Genomic DNA, 17,292 nt, shown 5'->3' on the forward strand with positions numbered 1-17,292 from the left:
ACCTCTAAATCTTCTTATAACCAGAAAAACTCTTTTCATGGGAAACAGATGCACACTGCAGAGAGCCTGTGATCAGCAGGAGTGAGCTGCAGGCAGAGCTGCACAAAGGTAGGAACTCCTCTCTAAAGGTGATGTTCTGGAGGGAAGATAAAGTGGCAGGAGCACACTGTCCTCCACAACTCACTCTTCCCCTGCCAGGTTCAGGACTACCATAGGGATATTTGTGGGAAACATAGGGGACAAGGTACTGAGAAGACACCAGAGAACTCACAAGGCAATAATCAGTAAATAATTCCCAGAAACACTAAGGATGAAACATAGTGTTTCTTGGAGAATCTATGTCGAGTGGGCCAGCATAATACACTGTGGTGTTCTTATCTGGCTGTAGCCGAGAGCCATCCAGATGGCAAGAACCCAAAAAGGAAGAGATTGAATACTGGTGACACTCATGGTTCTAACCACTTCTCCCAACTTGGGTTCCTACCTCATCTCGGAGACACTGGAGTGAGGCTGCAGATTTTCTGCCAGGTCCCTTTGCTACATGACCAGCTCCTTCTGCTTCAGCAGGTTCTTCAGTTCTTCATCCAGGCTTTCTTGCTCCTGTTCATTAAAGACTGTGTTCTCAGTGGAGGGTTACACACTAACATACACACAAAAATTCATGAACATACATAAGCACGTGTATTAACACATACAAGCACACTAATTCATTAACATGTTTAGTTTCCCATTTTATGCTAATATAAGAAGCAATTACCAGGGATGCTGTTAAGAAAAAGGTTAACTTTAGTTGGATGAGAAGAGAACACAGTAGGCATGAGAGATAGGCAGCTCAGTCACTTAAGTGCCTATCCTGTTAAACTAATGCAGACACAGGTAGGCCTCTGGGGCTCTAGCCTGTTAGCCACCCATGGTTGGAAGTTCCCCAGGCTGTGCAGTGTAGGAATGTTCCCTAGCACAGGACCACTGGATGGTGACAGAGCAGCCTATTAGCCTTGTTCACTGATTCCTACTAGCCTCTTAGGTAACCAAATTCCTCCAAACCAAGCTCCCTTTGCCACAGGCTGCCACACGTTGAGTGGGCCAGCATATGTCCCAAAGCATGGGACATAATGAGCTCAGGACATTAGAAAACCTCCACAACCAGGAGCCAAAATAAGTAATTCCTCCCTGTAAAGTGATTGTGTCAGGGATTTGTTAGAGTAACAAAAGGCTGGCTAAGACAAGACCAAATGATTGCATGTATTATTTCTAGCTGAACAATATTCCATGGAAAGCACAACCACATTGTAGTGTTTCATTCATTAAATGATGGACATCTGGATCGTTTCTACTCAAGGATAATCTGAGGAATGTTGCTATGACCCTGATGCCCCCTAGCTTCTATGAGGACACGTACTTCTTGTTCTGGAATCATGGGTCACCTGGGGACTGCAGTTTAACTCTCTGAAGAACTGTGTGTGGCTTCTCACTGCTCTATATCGTTACACCCCCAGCAATGTCTGAGGGTCTTCATTTCTTCCACCCCTCCATGAGACTGATTTTACCTCACAGTGAACAACTCTGAAGAAAAGCAGTTACTGAGTGCTGCAGACACAGCACATGGTGAGTGCTTTAGACCATCATGGGCCTGAGAGGGGAGCACTGAGACAGCCCCATTCTCACGCCACAGCATGGCTATGGGACTCCTGCTGGACTGAGATGCAGCAGGAATCACACTGCAAGTCAGAATCTCTCAAGGAACAAAATTCAGGCCAAGCTCCAAGGTCGAGGTTAACTGAACAAAGGTTATACAATGGTAACAGGCAATGCTGATGAGGACAAAAACAGAGTATAGAGAAGACAGAGTGAGTCACTTGACCATTAGTGTGCAGTCACCATTCACCCAGGGGAGAGAAGGGACACAAACCTTCTGCCAGCCCATCCTGCCTGTCAGACACCTTGATTTGCCACAGTGGCCTCCTCCTCACCTCCCTGTACCACATTCCTTTTGTTTGCTCCAAAGCCTTTTGTGGCAGATAAATACTTTTCCTCTACACATACCTGGAAAAACTGAGTTACAGTAGGTTTTTTTGTTTTTTTGTTTTTGGGTTTTTTTTTTTTTTGCCATTTTATTCTAGAGCTAGGATGACATGCAGAAAGCTAGACAGCAACATACAATATTTTATGGATACAAATTCAAAAGGGTCACAACTGATTCAATAAAGATGGACTCCATCATCATTAAAGATATTTCATGAATGAGTGAGCATACAAATACGCATAAATGCACACACATATAGGGTACACATCCATGCACACAAACATGTACTTTCATGTATTAGCACATGTATTCACAGTCACCCACACCAACACTTAATCACTACACATACAGGTAAAATGGGCACACACATACATACGAGGCCACAATGGGCATACACACACACACACACACACACACACACACACACACACACACACACACACACACACTTCTAACCTGAGAATGGTCAGGAAGAAGATTGATGACTTTCAGAAGCTTTTCTGCTGCAGGGAGAGGTAATGGGTCCTCCCTGCTCTTACACTCAGCCAGACTCTGTTGCACTGGCCTGCACTTTGTTTTCCTTCCATGAACTTTATCCACACTGAGACTCAATGATCCTACAGGTGCCAAATTGATCCATCATAGTCTCTTCATTAAACCTACCCTGGATCCTGCACAGAAGACCTTGATTCTAAAGTGAAAGAAAGTGATCCATGGTCAACACCCAGGAGGGTTTCAATAGGTTACAGTGCATACAACATGAATTCCACCCCAATGTCAGTCAGAAGGAGGCTAGTGACATCACCTGCAGTGCTTGTCAGGATTGCAGCACTCTGCACAATTAGCGAGGGGATCTGTTCTAAGACACAGCCATGCACATGCTATAGTCAGCAACACAATGTCAGCAAGGAGAAGCACTGTGGGATTCCGTGTTGTGAAGCCAATGAGACAAACCAGACATTTCCTGTGGTTAGCTTTGTGCAGTGAAAGGAAAGAAGTCTACTTTTCATTTTTAAACTAGATGTGTTGTTTGATTTGTGTTATTTATTATGAAACACATTAATTCCAAAGCAATTAATATGTGTAGAATGAAGAGAGAGAGCTATTATACCATTCCACTTTCTGAGCTATTGATGCTTGTGACAATTAGAAGAGACAAAACAAGACAGAAGACCCCACCTTGGAGAGCACAGGAGATCCAAAGAGTGCTGGACAGCCAGAATAAGCAAAACAGAAAATTTTAGTTTCAGTGAATCTAGGATTCATGGGATCAAGGAGAAGTACAACAGAGGACAACAGCAGATGTAATTATCTGGCTGGCAAACACTCCCAGCAATGTACACAATCACACACACACATGCATACACTAAACAGATACCACATAAATCATAAGTGAGCAAAAAAATGAGGAGGCCCTCATGCTGAATAAAGAGTTCATTTAGACTATGCACATGAGGTGTTTCAACTGAGCCCCACAACACTGCTATCCATCCCTCAGGCACTAAAAATTTCTAGGGGAGCACACAGCTTAGTCAGACTATGTTGAGGTGATTCTGTCAGTGTGAACCAAGAGTTGAGCAAAGGGAAAAGAAACCACTAAGATGCAGGAAGAAAGGAGAAGACCACATGCCTCCCTCAAAAATTGACAAGGAGAACCATTCACTTGCCATTAGCACTGGACACTAGTCCTTGCAAGCTGCTTCCTACCTGCCATCTCATGTGACCCCTGCAAAGCACATGAGCCACAGACCACTGACCTCATCCATGAAATCTCTGGGCTATTCCCTAGGTAGCTCCCTGCATAGCAACCCTACTAACATAATGACGTGTAGATGTATGATATGTGACTGACCCCACTTCCTCAATGGACTGAAGCTTCCAGAAGAGCAGAAGGATTTGCCAGTCAATCATCCGGGTTCTTGAAGAAGATAACTCTCCAGAGAGACTTGTAAATGATCTCAGAAATGAATAATTGAATGGTACCTAGGTGGGAGTCTGGACTCTGAGTGGATGGTTACATGAGTGTCTCTGTTTAAGGTTGGACAGGTGAGCAGCCTGTCCCCACTGCCTCAGCCTACCTGATGCTGCTCAGAACAGGGGTCATGGATCTTCTCATGGACCTCCTTAAAGAGCTTCTTCACCTCCTCACAGGACTCTTGCAGGCCAATCTGCTCCTCTAACAGCTTTCTGTTCTCGAGTCTCAACACATGTACACTTTTTTTCAGTGGAGTCAAATGTTGGAGGATCAAACTGTTGAGGAGAACAACCATCCAAAAATGATGAGCCCCATCCAGCCTCCATTTGCCATCCCTACTTCCAAGTAACACCATCCCGGGAAAATCTCAGGCCGCCAGACAGCCCAAGACTGGAGCTCACAGTAGCCAAGGCAGCATCATACAGAGGCAGGACAAATCCAGAGAATAACCAAATTCCAAAAAGATTGAAACTACTTCAGAAAAACATGGCACCAAAAGTGATACTGTGCCCCTGAGAACAGGATGCAGCCCCCACCTATGCTTAACTCTTCACAGTATTGGGAAAACATCAGCAGACCGAGGGCAAACACTCCCTGAAGCAGGGCAGAAGTCCCAACCAGAATAAATTCTGTCTATGGGTCCTATGGAAACCAGATCTGTGAAGCCTGGACCCCTGAGGCTGTGGGGAGCCTGACATTCCTGGCATAAAGGAAACCATTTTCGTATCTAAGGGCTCCCGAGGCTGGCAGGACAACATTGGGAGGGGCTCCGTTTCTTATCACACTTAGCAAAACTGAGTACAAGAGGCACAAGTCCAAGGTCCACAGGCAGGCTGCTTGCTAACAGGCAGACAGGCCAGAACCGGAGCCTCCTTTGGGGTTGAAAACAAAGAGGGCAGAATCAGTCCCTCCCAAGCTGCATCAGGAACTTACATGTAGGACTCATTCTCCTCAATCAGCCCCTTGCTCTTGTTCAAGGCCTCACTGATCTCGATGGGCAATTTCTGCAGGTCCAACATCACCTGCTTATGCTCTCTTTCCAGCATCTCAAGAGAATTCAGCCTGTGGTGGAAAAACAGTACCCCATGAACACAGGATTCAAGGATCATATGAAATCATGTGTACCCTGGGCAACCTGATACCCAGGAGATGCCACAGCCTGGCATATATTCACTGGGAACCCTGGGTGCTTATTAAAGTTACTATCCAGTCCCCAGGCCAGAAGAAGCAGGGGGTCCAAAGGGAGTTATCCAGGGCTGCATGAGCACCCTCAATGGGCTTCGTGCTATAGATTAGCTCTCTAGAAAGTTCCCAGGAGTCTGTGCCACATATCTGGCCACCCAAAACCTATGGTGACCTTCATCCTGTCTGCGAACTGGGATTCTCATTCCAGGGTTCCTATTGCTATACTATGGACAAAAGCACACAATTGGTCTTTCCAGAGAGGGGTCCCAACTTCAGAATGGCTTTATAAACCACACAGGGGGTTCCAGTGTTCCATCATGGGCAGCATAGTGGCCAGGAGTTGTGCGGCTCAAAGTTGAGCCCCCTGCCTCAGCACTGGCATCCCCTAGAAACTGTGATAATGGCAAATCTTCAGGCCCTGCCACAGACCCCAGATTCCCAGGAGTACACACATACACACAAGTCCTCTACCTCCCCACACAAACCATATACAATCAGGTTGCCCATGAGATTCAGGGAGGTGGCATTTCTCAGAGTATAGGAAAGAAAACCAGAGAGGAGTCGTGATGAGCTATAAGCCTTGCAGCCACAGCCTGAAACTGATAAATGAGACCAGGTTCCTCCAGCTGCTGCCAGGAACTTTCAGCACACAATCTGCTGATCAAGTACAAAGAATCACCACAAAACCACAGGGCCATGCCTGTCACACAAGCCAACACCTCTCAAGGCCTCTTGAAATGCATTGATGAGAGATAACACACTACTGCCCTATCCTGAGACTGATTCAGGCTACAGGCTCTGCTTTTCATTTGGAGGAAGCAGAAGAAACTGTGAAGACACCTCTCTCCTACCCAGGCTCCAAGTTCTACCTCAATGATGCACTCAGGAAAGTTAGTTTAGGCACCAGGACACCATGGAGGTACAGCCTCCGGATCCTTTGGAAAGCTTGGCTTGACACTGTGGGTCAAGATGGTCAGCAGAGAACTGGAAATAATGACTACCTGTTGTTCAAATCCTTGTTAATATAATTGTCCAGGATTCCACACAGCTCAATTTGCTCATATGTCATACTTTGTAGCTGAATGGTGAGTTTCTCCAACTCTGTCATCTGCTGCTCCTGCTCAGTGAAGGTGGAGAGTTGGGATGGTGCCTCCACAGTAGTCCCTGCTGGTAGAGAAAGACAAATTAACTTGTATTCTTGAATGGCATAGAGCTAGGAGATTCCATGCTGAGTCCCACAAAGGAGCCTGAGAAAGAGGAAGTGCTAGGGACCCAGTGATGGCTGCAAAGATTAGGGCAGCTATCCTCAAACTGGGGTCTGAGATCTGTCTCTAAGTCAAACACCATGGACAGGCATATGCCTCACTCCCTAATGCAGTCCATTAGCCTTGGTAGACATAACTAGCCTGGTCATATGGAGTTGGATTTCGGTGTCATGTCATATCTGGTGTGATGCAGGTAAATCCTGTTGTCCCTAGAGCTTAGCAACACCATATCCTTATCATGGGTCTAGGACCAAAGCATCTGAATATCAAAGGCCCTGATACGTGTCCAGGGGAGATTCTCTTCCTTCTTATTTGCATCAGATTCCCATGGAAACTTAATGAATCCACTTAGGATGAAATGAAGCAATGCCCTACCCAGAGAGGGACACCAAATTAGTCAATCTGCTCCTCCGGCCCCAATTTGACATTCACAGTGAAACAAAAGAGCTTCCTAAAAGCAGCTTTAGTCTGGAAAATTCATAGCTCTCCTAAACTAACCATCAGAAACTCTTGACTCAGTCTACTCTTTAGAAACCCAGTGGAAGATAGGCCTATTGCTTCCAAAAGCTCCCAGGTGAGCTGCACTACCAGAAGGTCCAGCTCTAGTTCACTTCCTCTAGGAAGCTCCCAATCCCCTGCTCAGGATTCACTGTTCCTTCCCTGGAACCATGTATTTCTCCATGTTTTACATGAGACCCACAGCCAGCATCCTTTTCCCCGTCTCTCATATCTCCATGTTCTCCATTTTCTCTCCCAAGCAGCCTTCTCAGTCTTGCCAACATGTCTATGGGCACTGAATAAATAATCCACAGGCATTTGGTGTTGCCACAACACTGGTGACATCACAGAAAATACCCAGGCCCCCCCCAAGATACAGTAGAATCTCCAGGGAAGGGACTATTAGGGTCAGAGTCAGCAGCACTCACCTATCTACTAACTGGCTCTTCTGCAATTCACCTGAAGCCATGTGGCCCTTACCAGGAGCCTTCCCATAACACAAGGGAAGACCTCAGTATCTCCCCCTTACACAGCAACAGATCTCTGTGCTTAATCAGAATATTTTCACTACTTCATGAGTTGAAGTTGAACACTGTATTCCAAACACAGACCAGGAAATGGCTCATCACTTCTTGAGATCTCTAATCAATAACGAGAAACAAAGTTTGCTAGGGAATCATGTCAGAATGGTGGATAGGAAAGATTAGTCCTCTGATGTGAACAAGCACATTATGAAGAATCCACAAGGTTGTAACAGCATGTGGGTGTGGTGGGAAATTGTAGGTATCCTGTGAAAACAAGGAAAAGTCCCAGAGTTAATGAGGAAACTTCCCTAAATCATCAGCAGAATACTGTCCAGCCATCGTGATGTTAGCAAATGTGTGGTCAACTAGTGACATGTCAGAGTGGAGATGACAAGGACTGGGGCTCTCCATGTGAGCCCTCAGACACAAGAGCAAACACTCCCAGGAAGAGTGATGGTCCATTCCTGCACTCAAGATTAAGGAAAAAAGAATGGCTAGTGGGAGGCCTGACATAGATACAGAAAGGCATTTGGGGAAAATCAAATGTGTCACAGTCATGGGGAGGGTAAGTAGTGTTTCATTGCTACAGAGCTTCACCAAGAGCTGCACAAGAGCAAATTCCTTGATCTGGAGCTACCTGTGACAAGGTACTTGCTCTTAGGAATGGTACCACAGCCAGTTTAAATTACAATATTCATTGGAGCATGAGAAGGCCAGGCAAAGAGCACAAGAGGACAGATTATTAGGGGTCTTTTGCACTACAGCTTTCCCAGAGGCCCACTTTACACTTTTGCATTTACTGACAACCCTCAAACAGCTAGCACCAGGTCCATCCTGGATTGTAAATTCTCCAGATGTCTGGACCATGGCTTCATACATGTACTTGGTGGATCCCAGAACAAATGAGTTAAGTGGGTAAACTGTGCCCTTTCAATTGTTATATCACAGTGAGAAGCCATGCCATACAAAGTTAGCTATCTCAGTAATACCCGATTCTAGAATTCAAGGGACAGTGCCTGGCCTACACACTACTTCATCTCAGTCAAACCTGACACCCTGAAGGATGCACAGAAAATGTCTGACAGATGAGACTTTGCCCTAACAGGTTTGCAAACCCAGATTGAGTCTCCCACTGTGAGGATGTTAGTTCTCCCATCTCTCTATAAGGAGGTGGATGTCTCAGAAGTGTGCTGGTCCCCATGGTCTGCCTGCATGAGGTAACCAATGGGACAGCCTACTCTAGCTTATTCACAGCTGCAGAGTAAGTACCTTGGCTTCAGAACCCTTCAGAGCCATGTGTTTTCAGAAGCCAGGAGAATATTGCTACTGTCACAATCACTCAGGTACTGTAGGGATACCCAAGTGACTTGTTCTATGCCTCAGAGTCTTGTGTTAATAGAGAAGCCATGCAGGGGCCAAACATAGTCACCAGATCACAAAGCCATCCTTACTGACAACCCAGGACACCCAGAGCTGGCAGAAAGGGGACAGTCTCAGTCCAGGTCCACTGGCTCTAACAACTCTCAGGCTGAATTGGAAATCTGTGTGCCATCAAGAAATCATTATCATGAACATCCTTATTTGCTGAATTCAAAGGTACACTGAGTTGTTAAGTCTGATGAAAATCAAAGGTAATATTGAAAAGTAAATGTATGTGAGGCTTCTCATCTATAAGTAGCATTGAGTTCATCTGTAAAATGCAAACGTTGCATTACTTTTATCTATGCTTGTGTCTGAATGTTTTTACCTATGCTTGTGTCTGAATGTTTTTACCTATGCTTGTGTCTGAATGTTTTTACCTATGCTTGTGTATGAATGCTTTTGGGCATTTGCGTCTGTGCACCACGTGCAGGTTTAGGTATTCCCTGAGGTCCGAAGACCTAAACCACATGTTTAATATAGAAAAGATGGAGTTCGTCCAGTCCTGGTGCCTGATCAGGATGGTAGAAAGTGCGGGCATGGAGGTGGCTGAGCTGTGCTCTTGCTTCCTCTTTGCCCTTGTCTCCAAGCAGCTGCCTCCTCCCACTCCCAGGCCCTGCAAGCAATCACTCCATCCCTCCCTATCCCTTGCCCTTTATTAGTCTTGGCTTGAGCCAGACCATGCCTCACAGTCTGTTCCTCCAAACCAAGCTGTGCTAACCCTTCTTGCAGAGCCTCATTTGCAAGTGAGGGGAGAAGTGCCAGTCCCAGCATGGCTTCTACAAGCTGGACAGCCTCACACTACTTCATACCTGAGTACAAGCCAGAGCTGCACCTCACCTTCCACAGCATTGGCTTCTGTCTCTCTGGTCCTCACTGCCTTTTCTTTTTTTCTTTTTTTTTCTTTTTTTTTGATTTTTTTTATTAGTTCAAATTAGGAACAAGCTTGTTTCACATATCAATACCTTCTCCCTCCCTCTCTCCTCACTCCCATCCCTCCTCCCCCATCCTGGACCTACTCCCAACCCCATCCACCCTCCACTCCCCAGGCTGGGTAGGGCCCTCAACAGGGGATCCCCAAAGATTCAGTTTGGCTGGATTTATGTTGAGGTCTTTGATCCATTTGGACTTAAGTTTTGTGCATGGTGACAGATATGGATCTATCTGCAATCTTCTACATGTCCTAATCCATTTGTGCCAGCACCATTTGTTGAAGATGCTTTCTTCCATTGTATAGATTTAGCATCTTTGTCAAAAATAAGGTGTTCATAGGTGTGTGGGTTAATATCAAGGTTTTTAATTTGATTCCATTGGTCTGTCTATTTTTGTGCCAATACCAAGCTCTTTTCAGAACTATGGCTCTATAATAGAGCTTGAAGTCAGGGATGGTGATGCCTCCAGAAGATTCTTTATTGTACAAGGTTTTTTTGGCTATCCTGGGTTTTTTATTTTTCCATATAAAGTTGAATATTGTTCTTTCAAGGTCTGTGAAGAACTGTTTTGGGATTTTGATGAGGATTGTGTTGACTCTGTAGATTACTTTTGGCAAGATTGCCCTTTTTACTCTGTTGATTCTACCTATCCAAGAGCATGGGAGATCTTTCCATTTTCTGGTATCTTCTTTCTTTAAAAACTCAAAGTTCTTACTGTACAGGTCTTTCACTTTTTTGGTTAGCGTTATCACAAGATATTTTATGTTGTTTGTGGATATTGTGAAGGGTGATGTTTCTCTGATTTCTCTCTCATTGGATTTATCATCTGTATATAGTAGGGCTACTGATGTTTTTTGAGTTAATTTTGTATCTTGCTACTTTGCTGAAAGTGTTTATCAGCTGTAGGAGTTCCCTGGTAGAGGTTATTGAGTCACTTATGTAGACTATCATATCATCTGCAAATAGTGAAAGTTTGACTTCTTCCTTTCCAATTTGTATCCCTTTGATCTCCTTTTCTTGTCTTATTGGTCTAGCTAGAACTTCAAGTACAATATTGAAGAGATATGGAGAGAGTGGACAGCCTTGTCTTGTTCCTGATTTTAGAGGAATCACTTTGAGTTTCTCTCTATTTAGTTTGATGCTGGCTGTTGGTTTGGTGTATATTGTTTTTATCATGTTTAGATATGTTCCTGTTATTCCTGTTCTCCCCATGATCTTTATCATGAAGCGATGTTAGATTTTGTCAAAGGCTTTTTCAGCATCTAGTGAGATGATTATGGTGTCTTTTTCAGTTTGTTTATATGGTGGATTATATTGATGGATTTTCGTATGTTGAAGCATCCTTGCATCCCTGGGATGAAGTCTACTTGATCATAGTGGGTGATTTTTCTGATGTACTCTTGGATTCAATTCGCCAATATTTTGTTGAGTATTTTTTCACCCATGTTCATGAGGGATATTGGTCTGTAGTTCTCTTTTTTAGTTGTATCTTTTTGTGGCTTCGGTATCAAAGTGATACCGAAGTGATTGTAGCCTTGTAAAAAAAGAGTTTGGCAATGTCCCTTCTGCTTGTATTATGTGGAACAATTTGAGGAGTACTGGCATTAGCTCTTGTTTGAATTTCTGGTAGAATTCTGCAGTGAAGCCATCTGGCCCTGGGCTTTTTTTGATTGGAAGGCTTGATGACTGCTTCTATTTCATTAGGGGTTATAGGTCAATTTAAACTGCTTATCTGCTTTTGGTTTAGTTTTGGTAAGTGATATCCAGAAAACTGTCTTTTTCCTTTAGATTTTCAAATTTTGTGGGGTACAGGTTTTCAAAGTATGACCTGATGATTCTCTTGATTTCCTCAGTGTCCATGTTATATCCCCCTTTTCATTTCTGATTTTGTTAATTAGCATGCTCTCTCTCTGCCTTTTGGTTAGTTTGGCTAGAGGTTTGTCTATCTTATTGATCTTCTCAAAGAACCAACTCTTTGTTTCATTGATTCTTTGTAATGTTTTCCTAGTTTCTACTTTATTGATTTCAGCCCTCAGTTTGATTATTTCCTGGTATCTACTCCTCCGTGGTGAGTTTGCTTCTTTTTGCTCTAAAGCTTTCAGTTGTTCTGTCAATTCTCTCGTGTGACTATTCTCCAGTTTCTTCATGTGATATGAACTTTCCTCTTAGCACTGCTTTCAAAGTGTCCCATACGTTTGGGTATGTTGTATCTACATTCTCATTAAATTCTAGGAAGTCTTTAATTTCCTTTTTTATTTCTTCCTCAACCCAGGAATGGTGCAATTGGGTGTTATTCAGTTTCCACGAATTTGTAAGTTTTCTGCAATTTGTATTGCTGTTGAATTCTAGCTTTAAAACACGGTGATCTGATAAGATAACAGGGCATTATTTCAATTTGTTTGTATCTGTGGAGGTTTGCTTTGTTGCCAACTATGTGGTCAATTTTAGAGAAGGTGCCATGTGGCACTGAGAAAAAGGTATACTCTTTTGTGGTTGGATGGAATGTTCTATAGATATCTGTTAAACCCAGTTGGGTCATAACTTCTGTTAGATCCTTTGTTTCTTTGTTAAGTTTCTGTCTGGTGGTCCTGTCTAGTGGTGAAAGAGGAGTGTTGAAGTCTCCTACTATAAGTGTGTGTGGCTTTATGTATGTTTGAGCTTTAGTAATGTTTCTTTTACAAATATGGGTGCCTTTGTATTTGGGGCATAGATGTTCAGGATTGAGACTTCATCTTGATGGACTTTTCCTGTGATGAGTATGAAATGTCCTTCTTCATCTCTTGATTGATTTTACTTTGAAGTCTAATTTGTTAGATATTAGGATTGCTACACCAGCTTGTTTCTTGGGCCCATTTGATTGGAAAATCTTTTCCCAACCCTTTACTCTGAGGTAACACCTGTCTTTGAAGTTGAGGTGTGTTTCTTGTATACAGCAGAAGGATGGATTCTGTCTTCGTATCCATTCTGTTAGCCTGTATCTTTTTATGGGCAGGTTAAGACCATTGACATTGAGGGATATTAATGTCCATTGATTGTTGGTTCTTGTTTGTTTTGGATTTATTGTTGGTGGTGTCATTGTGTGTGTATTTCGCCCTCCTGTTTATTTTCCTGTTTGGTAAAATTGGATTATCTATTGCCTATGTTTTTGTGAGTGTAGTTATCTTCATTGGGTTGGAGTTTTCCTTCTAGAACTTTCTGTAGTGCTGGATTTGTGGATATGTATTGTCATGGAATATCTTGTTTTCTCCATCTATAGTGATTGAAAGTTTTGCTAGGTACAGTAGTCTGGGTTGGCATCCATGCTCCCTTAGTGTTTGTAGGATATCTATCCAAGACCTTCTGGCTTTTAAAGTTTCCATTAAGAAGTCAGGTGTGATTCTGATAGGTCTGCCTTTATATGTTACTTGGCCTTTTTCCTTTGCTGCTCTTAATATTTTCTCTTTATTCTGAAGGTTTGGTGTTTTGATTATTATGTGTTGAGGGGACTTCTTTTTGTGGTCCAGTCTGTTTGGTGTTCTGTAAGCTTCTTGTACTTTCATAGACATATCCTTCTGTAGGTTGGGGAAGTTTTCTTCTATGATTTTGTTGAATATGTTTTCTGTACCTTTGAGCTGTATTTCTTCACCTTCTTCTATACCTATTATTCTTAGGTTCAGCCTTTTCACGGTATCCCATATTTCCTGGATGTTTTGTGTTAAGGATTTGTTGACTTGAGGTTTTTTTGGTCGATGACTGTATATCCTCTAGAGAGTCTTCAACAACTGAGATCCTCTCTTCCATCTCTTGAATTCTATTAGTTATACTCACATCTTTAGTTTCTGATCGTTTATCCAGCCTTTCTATTTCCAGCATTGCCTCATTCTGTGTTTTCTTTATTGTTTCTATTTCAGCTTTCATGCCTTGAACTGTTTTGAGTGCTTCCTTCACTTGTTTGTTGTTTTTTCTTGGCTTTCTTTAGATTCTTTAAGAGATTTGTTTACTTATTGAATTTTTTGGTTTGTCTTTTCCTCATCTCATGTAATTTTTTGCTTCTTTTTTCTTCTATTTCTTTAAGGGATTTTCTTGTTTCCTCTTTAAAGGACTCTATCATCTTCCTAAGATAATTTTTGAGGTCCATCTCTTTTTCATCCTTTGTGTTGGGCTCTTCATATCTTGCTGGTCCCTAGATTCTGGTGTTGTCGTATTGGTTTTTTGTCTCTCAGGTGGCTGGCGAAGACTCAGCCTCTGACAGCAGCGGGATGGCAGAGGGTGGTGGGTTAAGAAGGGCGGGGTGTTTCTGGACTCAGGGTTGGCCTTCCCTGTCTGAGCAGGTCCACTCTTGCCAGGGGGGTGCTCAGGCAGAAGCAAGCAGGGGTTGATGGGGGAGGTTAGGGGGCAGAGCAGCTCCCAGACTCACCTGAGGTTTGGGCGCCCACTGAGGACAGAGCCTCACTGCCTTTTCATCCACAAATTGGATAAAAGGATGCCAGAGCCACAAGGGATGGTTGAGGATCAGGGGTTCTGGGACCTATGAGGTTTTGTGATTTGTTTTTTAGCTCATGACCCACTGCACCTCAGCTTTGCCTAAGAGTCTTGGCCTAAACTGCACCAGAGCCTCAGTTTCTCAAGTGTCCCATAGGGCCACCACCAGATGCTGGGGCCTGGAGTCAAAGCTGTTGTTAGACAGATCCACATTCCTCATGCCCCAGACTTCCTTTTGCTCCAAGACCTCATCCTAATTCCTTGATTCAGGCCTTGCTGCTCAAAGGGCTCTTCCCAAACTTGTGCATTTTCAAGTAAGGGGAGAAGTGACAGTTTCCTCTGGGTCATCCCCAAGGTCAACAGTATCCCCGAACATGGTAGGTAGCATTAAACACCAGGCCATTGCAACAAGCTACCATGTGGTAGAACATAACAGCCTGACTAGACAAGAGTCTCCACAGTGACAGCCTTGCCATTGCTGAAGTGGGTGAGACTACATAGAAGTGAAGGGGTGTCAGGGGTCCCAGCACCATCATATACATTCACCGTATCTCCATAACCCAAGTCCAGGGCTGTGAAGCACACTGCCAACTCCCGCCATCATGGGGGCCCAGCAGCCACAGGCAGGATTGCGGGTGGGAGACTGAGGCCAGGTGCGCATATCCAGTAGAGGAGAAGACCCCATGTGAGCGCTGCTATAGTGAGGATCAGCGCCGTGATGGCTGGTGGGACAGTGCCGATGGCACAGATGAGAATTGCCCTCGCTGCCACCTGGGCATTTCCCATGTGTATTGCTGACTCCCCTGATGCCACAGCCTGCTACCTGCCTGCTGACCATTACAACGACCCGACATTCTTTACTGATGGAGCAGATGACAGCCGCTGCCGTCATTACCAGCCGCCAACTTCCAATGCCATGATGAGAAGTGTGTGTATGAGACATGGGTGTGTGATAGACGGCCAGACTTTTCTGATGGTAATGATGAGCGGATTCTCCTTCACCCTGCTCTGAAAGGTCATCACAGCATCAGTCATTAGCAGCCTAATGTGTGGGTTGTTGCTGGCCATCGCTCTGGGTTGCACCTGGAAACTCTACACCATCTGACTCAGGAGTACAGCATCTTTGCCCCCTTCTCCCGGATGGAGGCTGAGATCGTGCAACAGCAGGCACCTTCTTCTTACGGGCAGCTGATTGCCCAGGGTGCCATCCCACCTGCATGCGAAGACTTCCCTACAGAGAAACCTAACCCTAACTCTGTGCTGGGGAACCTTCTCAGCTTCAGATCTTGTGCCAAGATAAGACTCCAGGAGGGCCTTCAGGAGGCCACAATCGCCAGTGGGGCATTTCAAGGGATCATCTGGTTGATTTTCTCTGTCATCGGGGACTGCTTCCTCAAACTAATAACCCGGCTTGGGTCCCAGAGACCAAATCACAGTTCACAGCATCTGCTTCTCCCTCAGAGGCCCTGCATAACAGCACAGGTGAAAATCTGAGGGCGGGGCAATAAGAAGGCAGGGTGGGGAGCAGGCTCTTCCACTACTCATAAAGGCACCCATCCCAACCCCAAGCAAACTTCCGGCCTTTGCTACTGTCTCTGAGCCCCAGATCCACTACCCTCAGTGCCTCTAGATCCCTCACTGTTGTCTGGAGTTGTAAGGTGCTCCAAGGCCACCTCCTACCCAGTCTGTGACCCCCACGACCTGCATGGATTCATCTGGACATCACACAACAGTCCTGATCCCAGAGGATGAGGATGATATATTGATAATGCCACTGGTTGAGCCAGAAGTCTGGCTAGTTCAGGCAGAGGATGAGCTCCTGCTTGCCTGAGGGAGCCTTGGGGTTCCCTAAGCTCTGCCCCAAATGATATGACAGACTTTGATGATCCCGAGTGGAAAGCCTCAACCTCCCTGGGGAGAAGAAGGGGGATGGAATGGGGGGTTTGTGGGGGACATAATAGGATGGGAGGGAGAGGGAATTGGGATTCATAAGTAAAATAAGATTGTTTCTAATTTCAATAAACATCTAGAAAAAAGAAAATATAGACATTTGATTCAGTAGGGACATACACAGGTCATTTTATATATAAAATATATGTCTTCAGCAAAATATCAAATATGAAACAGAAATAAAGGGCCTAACCAGGGCATTTTGTACATAAAGCATATAGCCTTAGCAAAATTTTAAATATAAAACAAGAACAAAACATAGAACCAAAGAATCGTAAAACGTGAAACCAGAACAAAACCACCAAATCCTGAACAAACAAACCTCAACCCCAAAAACCAAACAATAATGTTAAGCAAAGCAGTATTTTCAACGTGCAGATTTCGTGGCACTGACCTACACCCTGTGGCCAGCTTTGGACACATAATAGGAAGATAGGCATAGATTATAATAACCTTTTCAAGACAAGTGTAGCCAGGCCATTTGGGGGCTTTGCAGGTTAAGCACTCACCAAAGATGATCCTATAATATGCTGGCCACTATGTTATCCTTCCATCACCATATGTCTGCTTGCTACTCAAGACCAAAAGCAGAGGAGACCTGCTGTCCAAACACATAAAAGGCCACTCTGACATCCTCTGTCAATCTTTTCTCAAGACAGTTCTCTTCCATCAAGACTGTGAACCAGGAGAATCTGCAGCCAATTTCATAATGGAAGAATGAATGACGAAGAATTAGCGAGGGATAGTTGTCATCTCTGAAAGGCATTAACTTCAAAATCCAGGTACATGACATGAAGTAGCTTCGGCACTGGACAGGATGAAAATGTGATGTCTGGAGAGCAGCATGACTTCAATAGTCTCCCTTGACAGATTTCCTCCAAATGTGAAGGGCTAAGGACTCATCAGCTGACAGATGTTCTCAGCAACAAACTTTCAGAGTAATTATGAGCAGAGACATATACTCCTTCCATGTTGTTCAGGCCTGCTTGCAGGTGGATTTTGGTCTCTAAGTAATTCTTGGCAGATTTTTGGTGTCTTAAGCTTCTTTGTGATGGTTCCT

The 17,292-nt window shown here is 44.3% G+C and overlaps 1 pseudogene; it reads left to right on the forward strand.

The window, feature by feature from the left end:
* The first annotated feature begins 9,428 nt into the window (after nt 1-9,428).
* On the forward strand, nt 9,429-16,113 carry LOC100754745 (annotated as a pseudogene).
* Nucleotides 16,114-17,292: the final 1,179 nt, after the last annotated feature.

This window comes from Cricetulus griseus (genome assembly GCF_003668045.3).
Source record: "Cricetulus griseus strain 17A/GY chromosome 1 unlocalized genomic scaffold, alternate assembly CriGri-PICRH-1.0 chr1_1, whole genome shotgun sequence".
Lineage (NCBI taxonomy): Eukaryota > Metazoa > Chordata > Mammalia > Rodentia > Cricetidae > Cricetulus > Cricetulus griseus.